This window comes from Leucoraja erinacea, chromosome 31 (genome assembly GCF_028641065.1).
Source record: "Leucoraja erinacea ecotype New England chromosome 31, Leri_hhj_1, whole genome shotgun sequence".
Lineage (NCBI taxonomy): Eukaryota > Metazoa > Chordata > Chondrichthyes > Rajiformes > Rajidae > Leucoraja > Leucoraja erinaceus.
The window spans coordinates 6,890,925-6,918,570 of record NC_073407.1 but is presented as its reverse complement, the minus strand read 5'-3'; the positions used below and the strand labels follow the sequence as shown (position 1 = coordinate 6,918,570).

At 44.1% G+C, this 27,646-nt stretch overlaps 1 protein-coding gene across 4 annotated transcripts in view; it reads right to left on the bottom strand.

Annotated features, from left to right (window-relative positions):
* The window catches only part of mapkap1 (MAPK associated protein 1), a 244,578-nt gene that overhangs the window by 65,314 nt on the left and 151,618 nt on the right, over nucleotides 1–27,646 (bottom strand). The window lies entirely within an intron of this gene.

Sequence of the window (27,646 nt, the reverse complement as noted above, 5' to 3'; positions counted from 1 at the left end):
GAAGGAAATAGGCAACGTTTCGGGCCGAAACCGAAGGGTTTCGGCCTGAAACGTTGCCTATTTCCTTCGCTCCATAGATGCTGCTGCACCCGCTGAGTTCCTCCAGCTTTTTTGTGTACCTACAAGGAATTATGTCTTGGCTCCCATCAAAAATATTTGCCTCCTTCCTCACTATTTTCACAATTTACTTGGTTTTACTTGCTGAAATATTGCCACTACAAAGAGAAGTCAAGCTCACATTCTTGTTTTGTTTCCCTCCAGTAACCGAGTGCTTCCCCTTGCATCACTTTCTCCCTCTCCTGAACCTGTTGACCTCCTGCTGGACTCCAGATGCCCTCCTGAACCTTGCCCAAACAGCTGCAAAATGACCACGGGTATCTGGATGATGGACGACTGTTGGATCACAGTGGCTGCTCGGCTAATCTCTTCTCACTGAACCTCCTTGTGCATCTCTACAGTGGGAGGTTCCTGCATCGTGACCCAGGACACAAGCACTGGCAGATCTCCCCTGTGTCAAATGGCCACACGCTCTCCTGCTCACATCACTGGTCAACTCATGGACTTGCTGTTGGCCTAACAAGATCAACCATTCAGTATCTGAACCATAACCCGCCTGGGTAGCTAACAACCCAACTGTGTGAACAGTGAATTCTCCAATTTTACTAACTAACCAAACTCAACCCTCTTTCTTCCCAACCCCTTCCCTGTGTCCCATTTGGACTCTCACCCACTTTTCCCCTTCCACCTACATTCAGAACAAGGGGTCACATATTAAGGATAAGGGGGAAATCTTTTAGGACCGAGATGAGGAAAACATTTTTCACACAGAGAGTGGTGAATCTCTGGAATTCTCTGCTACAGAAGGTAGTTGAGGCCAGTTCATTGGCTATATTTAAGAGGGAGTTAGATGTGGCCCTTGTGGCTAAAGGGATCAGGGGGTATGGAGAGAAGGCAGGTACAGGATACTGAGTTGGATGATCAGCCATGATCATATTGAATGGCGGTGCAGGCTCGAAGGGCCGAATGGCCTACTCCTGCACCTATTTTCTATGTTTCTATTCCTTCCTCTGGCTTCACAGTTCGCAACTCTTTTATCCATATCTCACACCTTTGATCTTTTAATCTCTGGCCTTCATCTAAACTTCTGCCCATCAAAACCCTCCCCACCATCGAAGGAATCTATCGCAGTCATTGCCTCAAAAGGCAGCCAACATCATCAAGGACCCACACCATCCTGGCCACGCACCCATCGGGCACAAGGTACAAGAGCCTAAAATCTGTTAAATCCAGGTTCAGGAACAGCTTCTTCCCCACAGCCATCAGGCTATTAAACTCGCCAACAAACAGACTCTGAACTGTAACAGCCTATTGCACTTTATCTGCTTATTTATGTGTATATTGATCTGAACTGTTCTGTATTTTTGCTTACAATATTCTGTTGTGCTGCAGCAAGCAAGAATTTCATTGTTCGATCAAAATCAAATCGCCACCCATCAACGAAGACAGAGGGAGAAACAAAACCATCTGCCCAAACACAAACCGACTCCAGGGGATCCCTGAGCACGAGCAAAAGGTCACGAGAGACACACAAAAACACAAAAAAAATAGAAAAACCCAAGAGAACACAGGATAAAACAACATCACAATTGAAAGTAATCAGAAACGATGGTTAGCCAGAGATACCGGTTCAAAAGTACTGAGAGGCGGGACCTAGGAGAGACAGCCCCCGCGCCCCAGTACACCCAACCCCACCGGGACACATTAGGTCCACGCCCATCTAACCCCCGCACTTGAGCACCTCTTCCCCCCACCCAACCCCTGCCACCCACCTTCCCTGTGCCCCCCCCCCCCCGCCCCCCCGACCCTCACCTCACGCACCCCCGCCACCCCCCACCCGCACCCCACCCCACCGCCGCCTCCCCCCTCCGCACCAGCACAACCGTTACCCCCACCCCCCCCCACCCCCCCCGGGGCCCCCCCACACGCTCCCCTCCCCCCCCCCGCCCCCCCCCCGGTTTCCCACAGTTTTCGTCCTTCGCGACACACCCCCACCCCCCCACCAGCAACCCAGCCCGACACACAACCACCACCACTGATGCGAGCGAACACACCACACACACACACAACGGACCACACACACACCATGATATATCACCCAACACACAAACACACACACCACAAACACACACACCCACACGTACCGGTAAACCGTACACGGGACGCTTACACTTCGCTGTGCGGTTGGAACCCACCGGGCCGGGTGACCTGACCACAGCGACATGGGGGGTTTTTTTTTTGGGGGGGGGGGGGGGGGGGGGGGTGGGGGGGGTGAAGAGCGGTTAACGGTTCAGTGTAAGACCCGGTCCAGGGATCATGGTTCTTTTTTGGGTCGCCCCGTCTACGGCCACTGGGGGTTCCCGGTCGTTGTCCTATCGTCACGGCCCCCTGCTGAACGGTCACAGTAGGCGATCCGATGTCTCCGCATCCGGACAACACCTGCCCAGCGTGGGAGAATAGGAGTGACCCTGTGTAATATAGTCCCGACCCAACCAACCCGAACCACTCACCCCAACCCTGACCCCCAACCCTGACCCCACCCCAGCGCCCTGACCCTCACTACAGCCCTTGACACCTCACCCACCCTGAGTCCTCCACCTCAACCCTGGGACCCCTCACCTCAGCCCTGACCCCTCCGATACCATGGACCCCTCACCAGCCCTGACCCCATCACCCCAACCCTGACCCACACCTCAGCCCGACACCATAAACACAGCCCTGACCGCCCTCCACCTACATGGATTAGTGCACTCTTGACAGCTTCTACCCCCCGCTCACCCACCGTGACCAGCATGTATAACCACGAGGAACACCTGATAACCACCTGACCCAATCACTACAGCCCTGACCCCTGCCCCCCACAGCCCCTGGCCAGACGACATCGAGCGGGAGGGACATCACCCCAACGGACTGACAGCCTCACCTCAGCCATGACAAACACAGCACGCAAGGAACCCCCTCACGACCCCAACCCTGACCACCACCTACAGCCCTGACCACCTAACCCCAAAAGCACGCCCGACCCACCGACAGAGCAACAACAAGCCACACGCACACACCCTGGACAAGGCCTCAGATCCCATGACCGCTTCCTCGCACGCACCCACACCAGGACCCCATCTTGGCACCTTGCACCCAACCCTGACCCACCGAAAACCCCTCACGGCAGCCCCGCCCCCGCAGTCAGCCCTGAGGCAACTTACCCACCCAACCACCTCACCCTCAGCCCTGAGACCCCCTACGGCACTGACCCCACACCCCAGCCCTGAGAACTTGATCTACCACGTACCCTCCCGTCCAGACCTGACAACCCCCACCCCACACAACTAACACACAAACCCCCGTAGACTCAAGTTGGGAACACACACTCCCCAGGCCATCAACGTTCATCAGTCTAACCCGACCACGAGCAGGTTACAGCAGCGCAGTGAACACAGCCAACACCGTTGGCCTTCGATAACAAGCGGGTTGAGTCTAGACGCCTAGAGGCCTTATACAGTGTACAGGGCCCTGGGAGAACCACACATGGACGATGGTACAGTTTTTGGTCCCCTAATTTGGGAGGACACACATTCTTGCTATTGAGGGAGCACAGCGTCGGTTCACCAGGTGAATTCGGACACTCCGCGGGGATGTCATATGTCCTGAGAGAAGGAGCGGCTGTGGGCTTGTACACTCGGTGGAGTTTAGCTCAGATGAGAGGGTTGGTCTTCATTGAAACATGTATCTAAGAATAACGAGATTACTAGGGTTGGCAACCACGCGCAGGTCCAGGGAAAAATGTTCCACATGTGGGGGGAGTCCGAAACAGGGGACACAACACACAGCAGTTTAAGAATACATAAGTCGGCCATGTGGGACTGAGATGAGGAGAAACTTTTCCACCCAGGGAGTTGTGAATCTGGAATTCCCTGCCACAGAGGGTAGTGGAGGCCAAGTCACTGGATGGATTTAAGAGAGAGTTAGGTAGAGCTCTAGAGGCCAGTGGAGTCAAGGGATATGGGGAGAAGGCAGGAACAATACCTCTTGATTGGGACGTCCCAGCACACATGGATCAACAATTTTTGAATGGCCTCCCAATGGACCTTTGGCGCGAAGGGCACACATGGCTCATTCCGACCTGTTGTCTAATTGTCAGGAACTGAGGGGGTACAGAAGAACCCCCCCAACTAGGTGATTGGAAAAAGGCTGTGTTGAAACAGAACGGAGCAAGGCGAGTGTTGGACACCAAGAGGCTATGCTTGGACCCTGCTCCGTGTTGGAAAAGGCGTGTGTCTGGACAAGTGGGGGGGTTGGAGGCTGTTTTTTTTGTGGATTAGTTGATTTTTAACTCACCCGAACCAGCTCACACATGAACGAGGCGGTGTGGACAAAATGGAACACAAAGAAAAATGTGTGGGAAGTGTTGTTCGAAGTAAATGGGATCGTCATGCGTTGATGTCAGATTCGACTAAAACATTCACCAATAAAGAAATCGAAAACAGGTACACAAACAAAACACAACACCACACCACCCCTGTGACACAGACCAAAACACAAGTACAAATACTCGCAAACCACAGTGTGGACTTTTTTGACCCAAAAAAACATCACACACCACACACAAATACAGTCCACAACACGTGATACATCTAACCCTCACCAAAACCCAACACCACTCCCCGCGGCCACTGCCGGGGTAGACGGGTTAGTGGAATCTCAGAACATGGACCACCTTCGCCCAGCCCCCAACACCACCCCCCCCGCTCACGCCAACGACACCTCCCAACAATGTACCACGCACCATAAAAAAGTAGACGGGGTAGTGGAAACAAACATCGGCGACAAACACATTCTTAACCCACACAAAAACATACAATATAATGTCCAAACCTTCCTGTCCTAATCGCACCCTGCAGGACCAAGACTCCTGTCAGCTCAGGACTGGACCACACCCACAACCAAACATCCACACACTCAACGCACTGCTAAAACCAACCACAAACGCCGTTCACCACACCCACACCATCATCCCACCTGAGTGACACGCACCTGCAAAACCTAGAACAAACACAGACACACCATGGAAACACACACGCCACATAAACCAATAAAACTTGTCAACACAACACACAACAGCTTTAAACTACGTATCAAACGACAACTGGGAAATAAGACACGGGTTAGTGGACAAAAACCCCCCCCCACAAAAGCAGAGGAACAACACCGGCAGCACACCAGGAAACCAACAACTGTCCACACAATAAGACACACGAAATTGTAACAACCAGCCCCAACACACAAACACCAACACAAGACCTTCGCACCACAACCCCACCTCGCCCGTCGGATCTCGGACTTTAGCCCTTCACCTGCTACAGACTTGAGCCTCACTGGCGTAGCCTCCTCGTCTCTCTTTTCGGCCCACCCACACCGTTGGTCGCACACTACCAATACGTACTTCAGGGTCCCCAAGTGTGTCTCCGTGTGGCACACACATTAATATAAGAAATTAACTAAGCGCCAAGTGGAATAAGAACAACACAAAACCACTGCCGGTCCCCCAACACAAAACCACTTGTGAACGGACCGGAGACTGTACACACAAACACGCAAACCTGTCGACTTACCGAACTGCACAACACGTCCAAACACACCCAGCCACGAAGCGAAAAGTATTCACACAGTTCACGCGACGGCTTCTAATCGAACACTATCAACCATGTACACCCTTCAAAAAATATAAAATAAACAGTGTTGGAACACCCACCCACAATTAAGAATCGCACACCACCACACCACATTTAACCTTAGACCTTTCCCACACACAAACCCACACCCGCGTCCAGGAAGGAACTGCGCCTTTAACACCAAAACCGACTACCGAATCAAAAACACATATAATCAAACGGCAATTAATCACAATGGACCAGGATTTCCCTGAATCCCCCGCCCATGTCGTCTGTTAATAAAAAATGTCAGCACAGAACCTCTCACGCATCTACAATCACAAAAAAAAAAATTACAATTACATGCCTCAAATAAAATAAATACAATATATTAACAATCCCATACCAAAAAATTCTAACCCACCCAAAACATAACAGCTGGCGCACACCTATCAACAACAATACTACCCACATCCCAACCGACCACCAAATCACACACACAAGCTCCGTGCCCACAAACACTCATGCTCCATTTCACTACAATTCAACACAACACCAACTGTCTGCGCAACCAACCCCACAACACCACAAACTCGCATTTTCACAACATTAAATTAAAATAGAGTCGAATCATAATAATAAACCACAACTAAAAAATACAACGGTTCACACAAACACCCCGCCTCTCCACACCAAAAACTCACCCACCCACACCCACTAACACACCTGAAACCACCAGCGCCCACCACCAAAGCCGCAAACCCCCCCAATTACCACATACAAGCTATCCACAACAACAAAACAACGCACAAACAACCACTTGGCTCCCTTCCCAAACCACCCACACCAACAACAACACCTCACACCCCAAACCGGGCCCTCCCCTTTTGTTGGTTCCTTCCAAAAAACAACGTTCGGTCCTTCAATCCCCCGCACGGCCCTGATTTCGCAGGTGCTTGCCGGCCCTCGAACCCAACACACCAAAATGGCACCCCTGGCCAGCCCCCCCCCCCCCGGCCCATACCGCCACCCCCCCCACAAACCCTTTCGGTCCCCCTTCCCTCCCCCCAACCACGCCACCCAGGACCCCACAATCTCACACCCAACTATCTTGACACCCGACACCCCCCCTCCCCACCAACCACCCACCCCCCACCAACCCGCCGTTTCTGTCCCTGTGCTTCCACCTCCCCCCACCAATGCCTGGCTGGCCCGCGCCCGCCTCAAGACCCCACAAACCCCAACACACAATTAACGGTCACCCAGCCCCCCCAGGTTTGCAATGACGCCATGCCCGCACCACGGAATGTAGCAGCCCCCTTTCCCCCACCAAAAACAACACACCCATTCAACACCCAACACCCAAACCATGGCCCTGGTGGTACACCGTGAGAACCGCAACCGCACCAACACGACCCAAGGCTTGTCCCCAATGCAAACACGCTCTGCCCCCCCCCCCCTCAGCCTGTTGTCCCCTTGTGGTGCCCCCCAGCAAGCCCCCACAACAACACGAAAACGCCGATCAGCCAGGCAGCTGGGGCCGGCCAACAACATAAACGACCGCCCAAACAATATTTTCCGTCCACACACTGTCTTTTCCGAAAAAAAACCACAACAACCCACACAAGCTAAACCCAAACACCAACACAACAAAAAACCAAAAACCAAAACTCAGTCATGACCCCCCCGGTACCGCACGTGCACCCGAGCGACCAAGTCAAGAACAGATTTGCCCAGGTGCGGCCACCCAAACACACCCACAACCCACACCTCACTGAAAGAGCATACCCCCCTTCCGCTTACTGCCGTCTCACACTTGCAGCGGGCACCATTGCACAACACAACCAAACAGTTAGTCACCAAAACAAATTGCGAACAAAACAAAACATCTTGCACAAGGCCCTGCAACCACCCCCCAGCGGGGTGCAACACCCGAGCCAACCAATCAGTGCACTGTGCGGGGCTAGCTATAGGGGGCTACAGAGTAGCCTTGGCCGGGTTAGGTGGCGACACAACCGCCCCCCCCCCAACCCACCCACACCTGTGGGGAGCGCCCAGTTTCCTGGGGCATGGTAAGGTGAAGAGGATCCACTTTGGTGGCCAGACACACCCGAAGGCCACCTTGTTTCTCGCCTGGTGTCCCCCCCCAAGCCAAGAGCAACGGGGACGTCCCCCGCGACCCAACACGTACTGCCCCGACTCCGCAGGCCCGGTCCGCCCTCACGCAAGCACCGTGAACCACCACCGCTCCTGGCATGTTGGCTCGCTCAAACCACACAAGCGGCGAATAGCGCCACAGTACTCACAGCGAGAGCAACGAGGTCCTTCTGCCGTGTCCCTCACCAACAAAAACGCCCTGGTGCGACACACTGGAGATTGTGTTGCCCGGTCTTTGAGTCCCCCCCACACCCACCCCCCCAAACACTATAAGAAAGGGAAGGATTCGTCTTGCTATGAGGGAAGACATGCCCAAAATCCAACCCCAAGCGTAGTTCATGAGGTTCAAAAATGACCACAAGAGCCCGGGATGGCTGTGATGAATAAGGGGTTAGGCCATTTAGAATGGAGATGAGGAAAAACGTTTTCACCCAGAGAGCTGCGAATCTGTAGATTCACTGCCTCCGAAGGGCAGGGACAGATGAGCTTTTCAGCTGTCAAGAGAGAAAGAAAGATCTGGAGAATTGGACTTGCTTTTCAAGCTTTCAGCACCCCACTTTTTTTCCCGCTGCTCTTTCTGAAATCAGTTCAATGTGATGGAAACAAAATGCAGAGTGACAGGATTTCCAGTTGTGTCAGGGGTTTCTGACACCTGCTCCAGTGCCGTAAAACAACTCCACTTTAAACCAATTCCAGCTAACAGTCTACTGACAGCTGAAGTGATCTAGGCTGAAAACCTAACTCTCAGTAAATCTAATATAATGAATATTTTTAACATACATTATATTGCCTTGGGAAAGATACATTTCACGGTGTAAATGCTTCAACTTGCCGTGTTAATATCCAAGGAAAAAGAATTGGTTTTCACTGCCAAATCAAATACACTCATGATAGTCTGCTGCTGCCTTCCAATCTATTTCAGGTACGTGCCATATATCACTGTTCAAACAATAAGCCAAGTTTGAGACCATCTTGTGCATATAAAAACAAAGAGCTTCTCGTAATGATTTGTTTAAAATAAAATAAGCAGCAAAGTTATTTGTAACCAAGGGATTTTTTAAGAGAATGATAGGTAGATTACTAAACAGTATTGATGGTTCTGTATAATGCACAGGAGTGTTTTTATTTAAGGAACATCCATCTGGACTCTTGTGCACAGTGGGGAAAGAATCCCAACCTTCAGAAACCTCAGCACCTCAACTTTGTGCCGTTTATATCTGTTGGCAACAGCGAGCAAGACTAGAATAAAAATCTGACAGCAAAGTACAACAGTTGAGGTTAAAATATTAGATTTCATTTGCAGAGTTGTGGAGAAAGGCATCACTCCAACACTTGGCAAAAGCTGGACAGAGCTGCAGAGTAAAGAGGTTAAAATGCCCTTTGCTGTAATCCCCCAACAAATCAGAAAAAGCAGTTGCTAACAATTTATTTCTCTAATGAAGTGTGACTTAATAAGGAAAGGAAAAGCCTCCCAACACAGGGCATATTATGTTCATATTTAACCAGCCCTCAAGCCAATTTTTGCTCCATATGTAGCTGCACATCAGCCTTTCTGGCAAACACACTTGGATCCAAGTCAACTCAGTAACTTAAATGTACGGAAGAGTCTTCAGCTTAACCTGCGCGCGAGAGCAAAAAGGAGAGGGTCGGAAAAGAGGAAGAAATTGGCCAAGATTAAAATTTACTCAAGAAAAGCCACGACTAGTTTTTGGAACTCATCTTTTGTTGCAAAAATCTTAGGGGACAACAAGTCGGCCTGTGGCAAAAGGTTCAGTGGACAAATGTCAACCAATTCAAGCTGGGGTGGGAGGAGAAGACAAACAACAGCTGGTGCAACAATCTATTGGTTCTGGAAGGATTTATTGTTTGTTTTAACTCATTAAATACCACCCATACTCAGGAAGGTGGTAACCCTTACACAAACCCTTTCTGCTAAGTGCTCCATTGTGTCCAATACTGTTGATGAAGCCTCCTTCCCCAAGTGCTTGACATGCAACAATATTATTATTTGAAGCACAAATTAGGAAATCACTACACTCAACAATCAGCTGTCAAAAAATTCTGATAATTGGTACTCACTGCCAGCGTCAGGTATGATGGTGCTGAGCGCCACATTCACAATGAATGGCGAGCACAGAACGACCAAAGCACATGGGAATACAGAGCACAATGTAGGTCAAACAAGACCAAAGCTAATTTTACACATACAACAAGAATGCTAACTCTTACATCCTTTACACTGACTGCAAAGGAGAAGTCAAAGCAGGAAACTGGAAACTGCAGATGCTGGTTAATACCAAAGATAGTGCTGCATTAACTCAGTGGGTCTGGCAGCATCTCTGGAGAATAAGGATGGATGACGTTTTGGGCAGAGTATGAAGAAGAATCCTGACCCAAAACGTCACACATCCTTTTACTCCAGAGATGCTGCCTGACCTGCTGAGTTACTCCAGCACTATCTTTGGTATTAACCAGCATCTGCAGTTTCCTGTTTCTACGAAAAGGCAAAACAACTGGTGCAAAAGATCAATGATTAAGAGTAAGAAAACAAAATACGAAACAATAGAGGAGAAAATTAAGTGCAAAGGCTGAAATGAGACAGTGCAGCATTTCGGAAGAGAAACAAGACCTCACGAATTAACAGACAATTGAGGTACAGTGCCCTCCATAATGTTTGGAACAAAGACTCATCATTTATTTATATGTACACAATTTGAGATTTGTAATATAAAAAAATCAAAATTGGTTAAAGTGCACATTGTCAGATTAAAGGTCATTTTTATATATTTTGGTTTCACCATGTGGAAATTACAGCAGTGTTTATACATAGTCCCCCTCATTTCAGGGCACCGTAATGTTTGGGACACAGCAATGGCATGTAAACAAAAGTAATCATGTTTAATATTTTGTTGCATATCCTTTGCATGCAGTGACTGCTTGAAGTCTACGATTTTTTTCCTTTAATACAGAGAGAATTCTTCTGTCATCAGCTGTGGCGGTCTTCCTTGGCCTGCCAGTCCCTTTGCGATTAGTAAGCTCACCAGTGCTCTCTTTCATCTTTAGCTTATGCTTGTTTTGGTGGTTAGTCCCCTTCAGTTTTCTCTTCAGCATATTAAAGGTATGCTCAATTGGGTTCAGATCAGGTGATTGACTTGGCCACTCAAGAATTGACCATTTTTTTAGCTATGAATAATTCCTTTGTTGCTTTAGCAGTATGTTTGGGATCATTGTCTTACTGTAGAATTAACCTCCGGCCAATGGGTTTTGAGGCATTTGTTTGAACTTGAGCAATGAGGATGCGCCTATACACTTCAGAATTCATTATGCTACTACCATCAGCAATTGTATCATCAATGAGGATAAGTGAGCCAGTACTTCAGCAGCCATACATGCCCAGGCCATAACACCCCCATCACCGTGTTTCACAGATGATCTGGGGCAGTTCCTTCTCTCCTCCATATTTTGCTCTTGCCATCACTCTGATATAAGTTAATCTTTGTCTCATCTGTCCACAAGACCTTTCTCGAGAACTGTGGTTGCTCTTCTAAGTACTTCTTGGCAAACTGCAACCTGGCCATCCTATTTTTGCGGCTAACCAGTGGTTTGCATCTTGCAAGTGTAGCCTCTGTATTTCTGTTCATGAAGTCTTCTGCGGACACTGGTCATTGACAAATCCACACCTGACTCCTGAAGAGTGTTTCTGATCTGTCGGGCAGGTGTTTGGTGATTTTTCTTTATTATAGAGAGAATTCTTCTGTCATCAGCTGTGGAGGTCTTCCTTGGCCTGCCAGTCCCTTTGTGATTAATAAGCTCACCAGTGCTCTCTTTCTTCTTAATGATGTTCCAAACAGTTGAATTTGGTAAGCCTAAGGTTTGGCTAATGTCTCTAACAGTTTTAATTCTTGTTTCTCAGTCACATAATGGCTTATTTGACTTTCATTGGCACAATTTTGGTCCTCATGTTAATAAACAGCAATAAAAGTTTCCAAAGGTGATGGAAAGACTAGGTGCTGAGAGCTCTCTTATACCTGCATTAGGGAGGCATTTAAACACACCTGAACAATTACAAACACCTATGAAGCCATGTGTCCCAAATATTATGGTGCCCTGAAATGGGGGGGACTATGTATAAACACAGCTGTAATTTCTACAAGTTATAAAAAATACCTTAATAAAATCTGACAATGTGCACTTTAACCACATATGATTTTTTCTATTAAAAATCTCAAACTGTGGAATACAGAGGCAAATAAATAAATGATGGGTCTTTGTCCCAAACATTATGGAGGGCAGTGTAAATCAGATTAAAACAAAAGTCCAATATGGGTTAATTGATTCTGACCCTGTGCTGTTCGTGCAGAGTTTGCTCGTTTCCTGGGTGGATTTTTGCAGCGTGCTCCGATTTCCTCCCACAACAGACACGTGTAGCTTAATTGACTGCTGTAAGTTACCCCTTAGTGCAGTTAAGTGGCAATGGATGAGGAGTTGGACACGTGAAGGAGAATACTGGTAGGATTGCACTGTTGGAAACTGACATTGGCCCAACGGGTCAATTAGTCTCCTCCTGAGATGTCGTAAGTAATAGATGGTCACAGATGGAGGCAGCGTAATATGACAATCAATTCTGCATTTTTAGATAAAATCCTGTACTGTTGAACCACAATTGTAACATTCTCAATTCAAATATCAGTGAGTGTATCTTTGCCATTTAAATATCAATGAACATATTTGTGTGTAAAATTATACAAGTCTCACCAAATAAATTTCTTGCCCCATGCAACTACAAAAAATGTTGACACAAAATGCTGGAGTAACTCAGCGTGATAGGCAGTATTTCTAGGGAGAGGAGGGTTTCGACCCGAAACATCACCCATTCCTTCTCTCCAGAGATGCTGTCTGTCCCGCTGAGTTACTCCAGCATTTTGTGTCTGTCCTTGATTTAAACCAGCATCTGCTGTTGCTTCCGAAACAGAAAGTTTTTGCTGTGATGGTTAGTAATTTGATAAATTATTTCTTTGGAAAAAAATGATACCATAACCAATGAAACAAGATAATTACTCTGATTCACTTCCACGTCCTTAAAACTCGTCATCTCTTTCAGAATAAATATTTGTGTAAAAAAATAAATGAACCTGCACATTCACGACTAATTTGCTTTAAATTCCCTGCAGTTGGCTTGTTTATCTCCAATGTTTAAAGGTCTTTTAGTTCCTTGGTTCTGGTTTAAGGAATATAAATACAAAGCAAAATATAGAGCAAAACCAATACTAACTCCATTTAGGAATTAATCTAGCTGTATTATTTTTCATTTTGCGAAAAGAACTTGCCCTTCCAGCTACAAATATTGGTGGCGTGTATTCATGGATGTAATTTAACAGCACAAATAAGGCCTGTTTATTCACTGTATCTCCAGGCACAAAGAATGGAGGATCATCTAACGTTCATGAACCAGCACATCTACACTATTGAATTTCAATGAATCCACTTTAGGCACTGACTGATATAACTATGGCTCTATCACATCAGGAGGGACCTGGTGCAAGTTACTTCAGATGTTGCTGAAAATCTAATTTTCATATGCTTTAATTTTAAACTTCTTTACTTTCTCTTTCGGGCACGAGGATAGCGGTTACTTCCAATGGTAACATTTCATTTTGATTGGGATAATCTGGTGTTCACAAGCGAGATAATGAAGATCTGTTCACTTTGAACTTAGCCTCAAGTAAATTCAGCAATTTTTAATTAAAAAGTGTTTTCCAAACTTTTTCTCCAGTTCCAATTAATCACAGAGATCGCATATGCCTCCAATCTGTAACATCAAGTACCAACACTGGTAAATATTTCCGATAACAGTGGTAATTTAATAAATCTAGACCAAATTGGAAATGATGTGTTACACAATGGTTTTTAATGTACCATGGAAAGAGAAGAGGATTAAAGTGAACTCCCTGTAGGTTTACGAATAGTTTCAAAGCAATACTCTTTAAATTGAAGGGTTCTTCTTTTCTACACTTTTCTAAATTAATGACATAGAAAAGATAGAATCTGTTGTTTATCAAAAGCAGATGTTTTATGTTACAACTGATGATATAAAAGGATTATTCATGTTGGGAGTGAAGATAGTTGATTAGCCAGTTCATAACTATGGAAAATGCAGATCATGTCTCCAAAAAAGCTGGCTTCCAATCAAGACCGTATGTATTCATAATGTAACAATTCCTCATAAATCTACGAGCTGCCTGACATTAAATGAATCTTTGCAATTCCCCATTCTGGAGGGCTGTGCAGGCTCAGTCATGGAAGACATCAATAGGTTTCTGGAAAACTCTGTGCAGGCTCCAGTCATGGAAACATCAATAGGTTTCTGGACCACTGAGGGAATCAGCGCACTTATTCGAATACAAGATGCCATTAAATCCAGTCATAAAAGCTCAATGCAAATATATCCAAAGCTGGGCAAGAATCCAATGGAACACTGCACAAACAGGGCAGAACATTCAACTCCAGTGCCAAAAGTTTGGATAGAGCCATTAGTAGATCTGTGGAAGCAGTGTTTATGATTTTTAAAAGCAGAAGTAGATCAATCTGTGATAAAGGGGTTGGCGATTACTGGGGACAGAATAGAATGCAGTGTTGATGTTACGATCAGAACAGCCACAATGGTATTAAACGGCAAAGCAGATTCAAGGGAATGAGTGGCTTGCTCCAGTCCGTAATTTGAATGTGTCAATGACTGTTCAGACTAGATGAATAACTGGAAACCCCATCAACAAGGGTAATTTTATCATCTCTCAAATTTGAAAATGCCACTCAAAGCTTTGGGACAAGTTCCATCTTCGGGCTGGGGAAACAGTGGGGCGGAATGGACATTCCTAAATGATTTTCTTTCAAAAAAGATTGGACAGATGAACAGATGTAATTTAAGAAAGCGTTGGTCTTGGCCCTCTGCACCAAAAACTTAATAATGCAAGGAAAATTTGTATTTTGACCTTAATCTAACTATGAACTTAATCTAACAATGAACATTTTAACTCCCTTATGCAAGGCAGGTCAGTAATATAACATATTTTTCATAATAATCATTCAAATTCCTCGAGTATTTGAAACACAGTTGAACTGAAGTATTTGATTTTAGATCTGTAGGAAAGAAATGCAGATGCTGGTTTAAAACAAAGAGACACAAAAAGCTGGAGTAACTCAGCGGGTCAGGAGGTGATGTTTCGAGTCGTGCCCCTTCTTCAGAATGAGAGTCAGGGGAAAGGGAAATTAGAGATATAGAACGAATGGAATATATGCAAAAAGTAACGATGATCAATGAAAGGCTATATCTCTCATTTCCCTTTCCCCTGACCCTCAGTCTGAATATGGATCTCAATCCGAAACAGCACCTACTCCTTTTCTCCAGAGATGCTGTCTGACCCGCTGAGTTACCCCTGATTTTTGTGTCAATCTGGTTTCAGATGCTCAATAAAGCCAATTCCCACCACTCATCAAAACTGAATACTCGTGCTGCACCACCACTCGTGCTGCACCATAGTCATCCCCATCACTACACAAACCCTCAGCCATAGTTTTATCGAGAAGCTCACCTTCCACAACACCAGTTTCATCAGCATGCGTAAAGTACAACTTTTCAGTAAACTATTTTCACTTCGCAATTTAGTTCCAAGCATTGTGACAAAGAAACTAAAATAATGTTTCTTCTGCCTAGAATCGATGAATCTTTGCAATTCCCCATTCTGGAGGGCTGTGCAGGCTCAGTCATGGAAGACATCAATAGGTTTCTGGACACTGAGGGAATCAAAGGATACGGGGATTGGGTAGGACAACGGATTCCAGTAAGAACTTTACCCATAATCTACCCATTACCCACCATCAATTGCTGGCCAGACTCTCAGGTCACAATGGCCTTCTCCTGCTTCTGGTTCTTACACTTGAGAAACCTTCAAATGTCACTTCAAAACCACCGTCCACATAAATGTCCTTCCTTAAGGGCCTGTCCCACTATACGAGTTTACCCAAGTGCGCCCCGAGTTAAAAAAAAAAATCAAACTCGTGGTAAGTATGTAGAATGTACGTAGCGGGTACGTCGGAGCTCAGGAGGACGTCTCTTAGCGGCTCCCAACGCTAACGGCAGGTACTCGGGAAACACGGTAAGCTCGTGAAGTTTTTTTAACATGGTGAAAAATGTCCACGAGAGCCCCGAGTACCTACGAGCGGCTATTACCGTAATTCTCCGTGTTCGAATCAGGGGAAACTCGGGAGAACTCTTGAATTACCTCGTACAGTGGGACAGGCCCTTTACCCTTAATTCCAACCGATGCACTTTTCAGTGCAAAACACCGATATATTTAACTGAATTTAAAAAGTTATGGGAAAGTTGTTTTTCAAATGTTTGAAACTACAGTCACAGATTGGTACAACTATTAAGATTTAAGAAACTTTTAAGAAAACAAAGGAACTCAAGTTGTAAATATTTTAATGCAAGCATAAACATTTCACGATACTTGAAGGATTGCTTGGAATAATGCAATTGGAATAAGCATTGCTACTGGGTACTGGTAAAAGTACAGCAGAGAATTGTAGTCACAGAACGGCACCTCTGCCTTCAGAGATGTTAACCTATAGGGAACCTCACTTTCAAAAAGGAAAAAAAAAAATCATTGAAACCTGCCAAAAAAAGCTTGAAAACATTCACCCTTGGGTACTGGATCACTTACATGACTGAAGTCACTCTCCCATTTATATTGCAAGAGGCTGTTGCTAAGCTGGGACAGTGCCAGCTCAAATTCTGCCAGGAATAAATCAGTGTCACCAGCTGAAGCACATAACTTTGTATCAATTTTCATTGCTATTATTTGAAGTTATAAGGCTAGTAGAAAATGTCTAACGGGCTGGGATCAGCAGTTGCAGTGATGGTGAAAGCGGCAGAGTTTTCTGTCACCATGCCACGCTGCCGACTGTAAGCTCAGGATTTCCAAGCGTGCATAGTTTAATGCGGGAATCCCAATATTGCTGTCAGCTATTCAGTCTTCCTCCACGGGGCGCACAGCTTGCAGCCTTCACTACGTAATCATGGGAATCACCGAGATGACAAAAACAAACTAATCTCATTGTGAATTGCCCTTAAAATGCATTTTGCTTTGTTGTGATATATAGAGTGGAGAACATAGAAAAGCACGGCGTAGGAACTGGCCCTTCGGCCCATAATGTCTGTGCTGAACACGATGTCAAGATAAACTAATCTCTGCCTACACACGATCCCTTCATTCCCTGCGTATCCATGCACCCATCTAAAAGCCTCTTAAACGCCACTATCTTATCAACCTCCACCCACCACCTCGGGCAGTGCATGCTTGGCACCCTCCACCCTCTGTGTGTAAAAAAACAAAACTTGCCCCGCACTTCTCCTTCAAACTTTACCCCTCTTTTTAAAGCTATGCCCTCTAGTTTTTGATATTTAAAGCTATGCCCTCTAGTCTTTGATATTTTCACCTTGGGAAAACGGCTCCAACCGTCACATGAATTGAATGTCACATTGTTATTAACCTGCCAGCATCATGGCCTAAAATACTACATTCGTAAATTCATTTCCCTCGGGTAAAAAAAAATTGCAAAATGTTTTTTTTTGTGTGGAATTTCAGCTTTCAACAAAAGCTCATGTGCAAACTCTAAAATCAATTGAGATATATGTTGAGATTTTTTCTTGATAATTTTCTGACTGATAATTCTTCAATCACAGGTTGTACAGTGACCTTGTTGAGGCCGATGTTGCTCTGCTGAAGGTCTTACAGCAACTGGTGCTGGAGAAATGGAAGTCCGCTCCAGAAATCTAGCCTGTTCCTTACAAGGTGTCTGTACTGTTGAATATATGGTTCAGCTGTTATCAGGCAACCAAACCATCCTTTCAACAACTAGAGAATGGTACTATGCTGCTATATATCTCACTGGAGACCCTTGGACTACCTTTAATAGGACTTAGACAAAAGTGCTGGAGAAACTCAGCGGGTGCGGCAGCATCTATGGAGCGAAGGAAATAGGCTACGTTTCGGGCCGAAACCCTTCTTCAGGACTTTAATAGGACTTTACTAGACTTTGTCTTGCACAAAATATTATTCCTTTTTTTGTGTATCTTTACACAGTGGATGGCTCAATTGTAATCATGTATAGTCTTTCCGCTGACTGGCTAGCATGCAACAAAAGGTTTTCACAGTACCTCCTTACACAAGTGACAATAAACTAAACTGAACTAAAGCTGCTTTGTCCCCAATCAGAAACTACAGACCAATCAATAGCACTAGTTGGGTTCTTGTGGTCACTGACTGCTCCTCAGCAAGAAGTTCTCCAATACTCCATGCTGCACAGGAGCCTCAGTCCCCCTCACTTTCCTTTGCTCTTCCACAATTCAACTGAGTACACATTTCCCCTTTCCCCACCACAGCTCCACTTCGAAATCCTTTATTTTCTCTCTGACTACTTAGTCCTTCAGTAAAACACAAAGTGCTGGAGGAACTCAGCTGGCCAAACAGCATCTGTGGAGGGAACAGACAGGCAGCATTTCGGGTCAGGGCCCTTCTTCAGACCCAAGAGGAGTCCCGGCCTGAAACATCGTCAGTTGATTCCCTCCACAGATGCTGCCTGACACGTTGCGTTCCTCCAGCACTTTACATTCTACTCTAAATTCTAGCATCTGCCGTCTCGAGTCTCTACTACTTCCTTTGTCACTGCCCAATCCACAATGTTACAAAACCTCACACCTCACATAGTTGTATTTTCTTCCACCACACTCACCCAAAATGGCACAGGAGAAACATATTTGTTCACAATTGTACTGGTAGAAATGACCATCACTGTCTTCAAGGAGACCAAGTACCTTCTTCACTTCAAGATAATCTGCAACTGCACTATATGACATTTTAACCAGATAAAGTTGAATAGACTCGGAACAGAACGAGCAGATCAAAACTGGGCATCCATGAGGCTGCGAGGATCAGCAGCAACAATGTACACGGCACAATGTGTAACCTCATGGCTTGATGTGACCCATCATCCATCATGACTATGGAGCCAGGTCATGAACCCTATTTCAATGAGTGCCAGAAGGCACGCAAGAAACATCACCACACACATCCAAAGCTGAGGGACCAAGCCCCCTGAGGCTGCACCTCAGGACTGTGAGAGAGTTAAACAGGGCACACAGTGGGGTGATCTCACAGCCAATTGATCAGAGTGACAATCTGCAGCTCTAACCCATTTGGGTTGTGAATGGTGGCAAATAATTAAAAAGGTGACAGGATAAAATGCCTCTAGAAATTATCCTTACCACCACACATTGGAAGGCAGTGCCCAGTGAACAGGGGAAGCTGAAGCACTGGCAACCATGTTCAGCCAAATGCCTGCTGAGATCTCTATGGTCGCAGAAGCCAGTCTTAGTCCCCCCACACAATATCACAAAGGAGGGGAATGCCAGTGTGATAAAGGAACAGCACGGTTTGGCTCAAGGCACAGCTGGATTGATAGCTCTCACTGGATAGAGGCACAGCCCTGAAGACCAGTGCCCCACAACCAGGCCAGGCCAATCTGTGCCAGGCCAAGCCAAGTGGCTTCGTCATGGTACTGGCATTCACCTAACCATGCACAACGCTCTGTCCTGGTTACAAACGAATGAATTCCAGCTCATTGCTACTCAATCAGTCCACACTCAGTCCTCAGTGATTGAAAATGATGTCAACAGGGATATCAGGTGGATTTTAGTTGAAATGTTCTCACCAATGTCCTGTTTGGCTTTCATCAGCATACACTGCGCCGGATATCATCGCATCCTCGGATCAAAGAACCAAACTCCAGAGATGAGGTGCGTGTGATAGCCCCCCGTCATCATGACAGAATCTAACCAAGCCTGGCACGAAGAATTCCTGGTTTAACTGATCAATGGGCCTCAAGCAAAAACTACGTGAAATCATGCTGTACACCAGAGATGAATGCAGTTGTTGCAGTTGATCACTACAGCCCAACTTCATCATGGCAAGGCTGTGACTACAAGCACAGGTGAGAGCATGTCACACAAGTCATGTCACTCAAAGCCTTTCCATCTTAAATTTGTCAACGGGAAGAATAAGGGCAGCAGGTACCAGGTAAGGATACCACATGCAAGTTCCCTTTCAAGATACATTTCCAAGTCAGGATGATGACATACGTCACTATTCATGCCCCCAGCAGCACTGTGCAAATACCTTTAGCAGAATAACTACTGCAGAAGTTGGCTCACTACCATCCCTAGAAGAGTAATTAGCATCATAAGAACAAGAACAAAAAGCCCTGGATTTTTCCCTAAAAGCCATGTCCTAAAATATGAATATAGAAAACAACAAATTACTAAATTAGCCTCTCCCTGTAGTGTACAACAAACTGCCTGTCTGAAAGCAGTGAGCCCTTTGTTCTTGCCTCTCCCCAATGGCATCTATTGAGATAACATAGTTGCTGGCTTATCAGTGAAAACCCCCCACTATCGAAGCATTTAAACACCAAATGTCAAAATAAGATCACTTCAATTTTAAGCAACTACTCAAAAACTCGAGTTTGAATCAAAATATGAAAAAATTAAAATCTAGAATACTTTAGACTTCAATACAATTTGATACATTGTTACTCAATAACCACAACAATTTGCTGAAACTTGCAGATCTCTATTGGAGGCAGGCTTCACCACTGAAAGGAAGGAAACCCACTGAACTTCACTACCCGGGATTCCCCCACAGCACAATCATTTGTGTAGGTTTTCATTGATTAAAAAAAAATATATATGCTGATATACTCGCAGATCTATATATATATAGACTTCATACTATAAGGATAGGATACCCATATATATTATACTACCCCGGGATATATATATAGCATATATATATATATATATATATATATTCATGCATTCCCTCGAGAGTAATTTGGCAACCACTAAATGCCATGAGATCAAAGCTTCTCTATATTTGTTAAAACATTAAAATACTTGTGCATATTTATTTCTGAATCCCCAGCAGGTCTCTGCCGAACTTGCTTTCCATCACTGACTTCACCGAACCATGATGCAGTTTAGATCAGCACTTCTGCTTTATCTGTAAGCCATTTTCCACCAGTGACTGCCAGGAAAGCCATCAACCAAAAACCCAAACACGTCCACTGAGACAACACTCTTTGGATTTATCCAACGTGACTGCTTCTAATTAAATATCTGCCGTAACAGCTTCCTTTGCACATTCATCTTGTGCTGTAGAGAAGAGATCCCTGCAATTAGGTACCATTGTTCACTTTTTATTTAAACTTCTCCCCCAAAGTTCTGACACAAGACATGTAGACTACTATGATACAGTACTTCCATTAACCCCCTACTGCTTTCACTGGTGTGGCTGTTGTTGTTTATAAAGCTGCTCCATGAAGTAATGATAGTTACAGATGCTTTCTTTGTCCTTACCTTTAGAACCAGGTTAAAAGAATCAATTTCAGGCATATAAAATGTTGAAGAATGCTTAGAAGTATAACTAAGGTTTAACTAAAAGTAATCATCCAACATAAATTTTAGCCACCAACATAATTTCATATAATCATAGTTGGTGGCTAAATTGAGAATTGACAGACAAACATCTTGCTACTGAAGTGTATTCCCCTTTGTAGAATATACCTTTGCAGTACACAGAATGGCCCATTGTTGCAAACAATTGTGAGCTCTTACGTCACCAAGTCAAACATTTTGCAAGGATTTATCCAATGTGTGGATAAATTAAGTTGTGGAGTTGAGGAAGAAATAAAATAACCTCTATTGATAAGAACCTTTTCAAAATAAAATCTGAAGAGACCATTGAATGATTGACAAATAGCTGAGGATGCATATTTATACCATTTAAATCTGTAATTTCCACAAACGTTTTCTGGGCAAGAGCAATTGTACAATTGAGAATCAACATTCCACACATGGAGTCACATTTGAGAAATGATTCTGGGCCGGATTCTGTGCGGGTCAAATCGCAGGCTAGAACCAGCTGGTCCCATGTGGAACCCACTGCACTTCCCACCTCAAGAACAATCAAGTTTGAATCTCCAAACTTTAGGGCTCCTCTCCGCTGGTTACCCTTCCATGGTCTTATGATGTCAGGGTACAGTGCAAACTTGCTCGCGTCTCATCACTCAAACACAAACGAGCATCTGCTGAACCTGCACCAGGCAAGAGCAGCACGCTCGTTGTCATGGATAGGAATCGATTCAAGAAACAAGTGTGCTACTCAACAGGCATTTTTGAAGTAACTAAGTTTAAACTAAATCATTTGTTTCTTTCGTTCTTACATGTAGTGATATCTCAGATATAGTGAAAAACTGTTCTGCATGTTAACCAGACAAATCATACTATACTCAAGTACATGAGGTAGTGCCAAAAAATGTAAACAATGTACAGAATATCATGTTACCGCTTCTGAGCATCATGTTACCTTGCTACTGCAAGGCTGCAACAAGGTAGATTGGATGACCAGAAATTCATCCGTAGCATACAAGAGGTTTTAATTGTTCGGTTTTAACTGTTGTTCATTTGTAAGTTTACGAATGTTTCATATATTAGCAAATGGTTAGGAGTTCCATGGTGTCTTCGTATGTGGCTTTATATGGGAAAGATATTCTCCATTTACATTGTCTAGCCTAACAGAGGAGTTTAGGTGTGCTAAGGTGAGGTTAGAGTTGCAATTATCAGGGAGTAATGATACCTTAGTTAGAAATCTGGTGCTAAGTGTAAACAGAAGGAGGAAGTGGAACTCAAGGCAGGCAGTAGAAGAAGCAAGAACAGCTCAGAGGCAAGGGAAAGGAGGCTTGGGGCTCGGCACAGTGAAACCAGTGTGGAGTAAGGCAGGTCCAACGGAGAGGAGGAAATTGATTGTAGAGCAGGTACGTTGTCAGTGAACCTGCCTGTTATGGTCAGTTAGTCAGTGGATAGTGTATTTAATAGAACTGTCGGTGCCTTGGGAGAACTTAGTGGATGAGACTTGTGAAAGGAAAAGGCTTAGATATGCAGAGTTGGCAGCAGAAGTTCAGCAGCGAGGATGGAGAGCAAGAGTACGTCCTGCAGAGGTGAGTTGTAGAGGTTTCATAGTGAGATCGACCACCTCGCTATTTGGAGTGCCAGGAATTCGTAGACAGAGTTGGTGTCAGACTATAAGAAATGTCAGAGGCAGCAGAGCAAGGCAGTAGGTGGATTTGATGGAGAAAAAAGTGTCAAGAAGGAACTGCAGATGCTGGAAAATTGAAGGTAGACAAAAATGCTGGAGGAACTCAGCGGGTGCAGCAGCATCTATGGAGCGAAGGAAATGGGCAACGTTTCTGGCTGAAGAAGGGTTTTGGCCCAAAACGTTGCCTATTTCCTTCACTCCATCGATGCTGCCGCACCCGCTGAGTTCCTCCAGCATTTTTGTCTACCTAAGAAATAGTGTCAGTTGGGGGCAGAAAGGAAACGTATGACATTCAGTATGTGCATTTCTTTGTAATTGTAGTCTGTGCTAGTGTTAAGTCTTATGCAAGGGCGATATTTGTGGTGTTACCAGTTTAATGTTGGGATAGGATTAGTGGAAGATAGGATGCAGGTGTTTAGAATGTGTTAGAGTGAGCTGATTGACTGCAGCTTCCTTTATTTAGTAGATACAGTACTGGTATTGAGGGGGTTGGTCCGGGGCATCAGAACCAACTGTTGAGCCTGTCCGAGGTGTTGAGGGTCTAACTCAACAAAACACCAATGAAGAAAGGTGCTCACTTGATAACCCCAATGATACACTTGCATCTACAGGATTCGTTTAAAAAAAAAAAGAGAATTAATATGTAGGTAGCTGGGGTTTTTTTTTTTGCATATGGAGTCATTTATTGTAAGTTGGTGTATTTAGTTAGATAATACTTTCGTTTTGGGCTTGGTTTTCTTAGTTGAGCGCTTATCCTGGAGTTGTAGCATGTACTTTGTGTTTTAATTGTAATTCAGGGGGATAGTGCAAGAATGTAGCATTTAGCTACATTTCAGCCATCAATTTGAATTGTTAAAGCAGTACAAGCAGCTGACTGGTTTCTATTTCTAATGTTCTAGTGTTAAGTATTCACAGTGCAACATTTGGTAGCCAGCTAAACCTGAATGGTGGCTAAGCTGCCTGTCAATGTTTATCAGTGCTTCTGTGGCTAGTACATTCTCTGCTTCCACTTCTCCAACATCTCCCATCCCTATCGTACCACAGGCTCTGCTACTTCGAATTGGGGATGCTCCAGGCAACAATTTGAATTAGATAGATCAGGTAAAGGCAAGTCTGTAATGAACACACGGGGCAGCACATTTAACACATTCTGGTCAGAAGGTAGTACTTAACAGTACTTACAGAAGGTAGTATTAATAGCCATAAATATCAGAAATATTTAAAGAGTGTTGAGTAAAGCACAGCTTTGTTTTCTGTTGAGCACATGTTGGTGATGAGTGGCCCATGATGGAGTCACTCCAGGGACCACAGCACCTGACAAGGTGTCAGGGACCAATGCAGTTAAACTTCTGCCATCAGCCCAAATGAGGCTGGACAGGCAGAGATCATTGTTGGCTTCACGACTGTCCCGCCAGTATTTAGATATGATGATCGGAAAGTGCAGTTGGTTAAAGAAAAAAAGTTTGCTCTCCTTCACCACTGAGGTGAGTTTACTCAAGGATATTTTACTTCTTCACTTTTAGTGCTAGTTTTAGTGTGGTTACTCAGAAATACTTGGTCAGTCATCTATGGCCTTAAACAATTGATGTAAACAATGGTTCACACCAATTGTTGAAGGCGATACATGACTGACCAAGTATTCCTGAACAACCACACTTAAACTAGCACTAAAAGGGAAAAGACTTGCCAGCTACTTGCATGCTGAGACAGGACTTTTGTCAAAGTATGACTGAAGGAATGGGAAATTTAATAGATCTGCACTGTAATCATAGTGTCTTTCTTGCTCTCTTTACCAGCAAAGTCATGAAGCAAATTCCTAAACTTAAAATTGCATTCATTGTTCTTTATCTCCCCACATCACCATGTATATCTTTCGTTTCCCTTATCCCTAACCAGTCTGAAGAAGGGTCTGGACCCGAAACGTCACCCTCTCCTCTCCAGAGAAGCTGCCTGTCCCACTGAGTTACTCCAGCTTTTTGTGTCTATCTTCGGTTAAAAAAAATTGAGAGAAGTTTGAGAGAACTTGTACAATTTTTATTCATAAAATGGGATTATGAGTATCACTTTGAACTGCAGCATTTAGTACTGTTTGTGCTTTGCAATTTAAAGGGAAGTCAACATTCATCAACTGCTCTGTGGGCCTGGAGTTACATCGAAGGCAAACAATATACTTTTTTAAAGGAGATAAGAACAAGAGGCTAATTTCATCATTGATAACAGGTGCTTGTTTTTTTTTGGTTTTTTAATCACAGCACCAGTAACTGAATGTAAAGGGCCCATCTTTATGGTAACCAAATGTGCTTTAATCTCAAAGTCTCTCAACTTTGTTCAATGTTTGAATTAAGCAACAAACTAAGTCCATATTCTGGTATCTTTAAACTGTGTGCTGTTTGGTCACAAGTGCAACCATAAAAATTATCATTGCCTGAAAAACATTTTGGTTTATTTTCAGATGGCCACATTTATTTGTACAAATAACAACTTCCTACAGAATAAATTTCAGAGAAAATTCATTGTGGCATTATGAATAACCAATAAATTGGTAATGAGAATTTAAACTGAAAAATAAAAGTTGTTTCAAAGTAACAATCTTTACAAAACATTTCTAGGATGTCAAGGATTATTAAGCAATTAAACCACTGCTCTTTAAACAACTGTTATGAAATAAAACAAAAATCTCTTTCATAAAGGAAGTAAAACTGGCACTAAACAATGAAGCAATGTTCAGTGCAGCTTTGGTCAGGGTCAAATGGGCCAACATATCCTCCAGTACGAAACATATGCTCAAGGAAAATAAGTAAACTTTGAAATCATTGAACTCGTTCATCACAGATCAATTAAACATATTGATTGCTAACCTCTGAGCCTTTAGTCAATAGGATTGAATGTCATTTAGTTTGTACAGGTTATTCGGAGAGGTGAACTTAGTATTTCACCCTGCAGTGAAGTGTTCATTTTAAGCTCATGAATTCAAATCCTTAAACTGAAGAACACCTTATGATAGCTCTGTGGATGAATTGATTGGGACATATAGACTACTATTTCACCACATTTTGCACACTTCAACATTTTTTTTCCTTTCAGCTGAAGGACACCCAAGTGAGATATGAGCTTTTCAATGACACAGGACACACTTGGTGTTGTGAAAAACTGCTGGTCTCACTCTTTTCTTTGCCAGGACTGATGAAAATTATCACGAGGCTGACTGGCTGACTTGATTTTCTTTTTGAATGCTTTCAAAAAACTTTTCTTTTTTTTTTTTAAAAAGCTACATCAACAACAATCCTTAACAAGTTAATAGTCAGTTCATCATCTGAAATAATAAGCCTCAAAGCTGACCAACAAGTTTTGTTCTTTTCTCAGTCCTATATTAATAAATTCGCATCTGGATATTTCTTTGTAGCTTGAAAAGTTCAATAAAAACAAAAAGGTACTTTTTCGGGTTTCTTAGCAATGTATTTAAGAACCTAGATGGAATTTATTCAATTAACAAAAGACAGTGATTATTCATTCTGTGTAACAAAGCCAAGAAAATGTAGGAATGCCAGATACAACTAAGCTCTTTTTGAAACTTTACATAAATGCATTTAACTTGGCAAACAGCTGCTTTTGGTTCTTTATCTGCTAGAATAACGTGGCAATATTTAGATTTAGATAAATGTATTATATAATAGGATATATTTTCATTTTATCTGACTGGAATTGCAGAATGTAGAATTATTCAGTAAGTGATGTTATCTGCTTACTGCAACCATCATAGATATTCAGATAGCCTACAATTCTAGACAGAGTAACAAGCGAAATAAAAATGAATTAAAATTTATGTGGATTGAAATGTACAGGTTAAATAATGTTTCTCTGGTCATAGCTGAGAGCCCTCTAATGCAAGAGAGCTGTTTAAGCATTACCCTGGCACAATGATCTAATCTCTCCCTTGCTAGGGAGATAATGTGACCCCCAGAATGCATAAAGTCACCCAAAAAGCGAACAAAAGCAGCTCTCAAAAACATAGAACCATTCATCGAAGCTAACGACTTGTTCATTATGAGTGATGATGGATAAAGACTTCTCATGCTGAGATGAAATCAAGATTTATATGCATTGCTTCCTCTTGCAACTTGTGGGAAGATCATCATCATTTAATTCTATCTCTGCGGCCAGTGATGGGCATCCAGAGAGCTGGTTATCAAACGGCGCAGTCAGCTGGCAAAATCAAAACGTGCAGTTGGCACATCTGGACTGCAATGCCACAGCTGAGGGTGAACAATGACTCTTGGCAAGTGGCCAAATTGCTTGCAGATGCTAGCAGGTTTGATCCACAGCCACCCTACCGGCATTTTATGTGAATCAGATTTCTAAGAGCTAAATGCTCCTCTGCCATATTTTTTTTTTGCTGCTCTTATCAGCCCCACCGAATGTGGCCTTGAGACAGCTGATCCATGTCCTTTCCCACTTTATCTATTCAAACTTTTAATAAAACTTCACGTTTCATCTCCACAAAGTTAATTTAATCTTTGACAGATTTCACACTCGGAAAGGAAAATTGTTGGGTTTATAATCTGATGGCATTTTGTG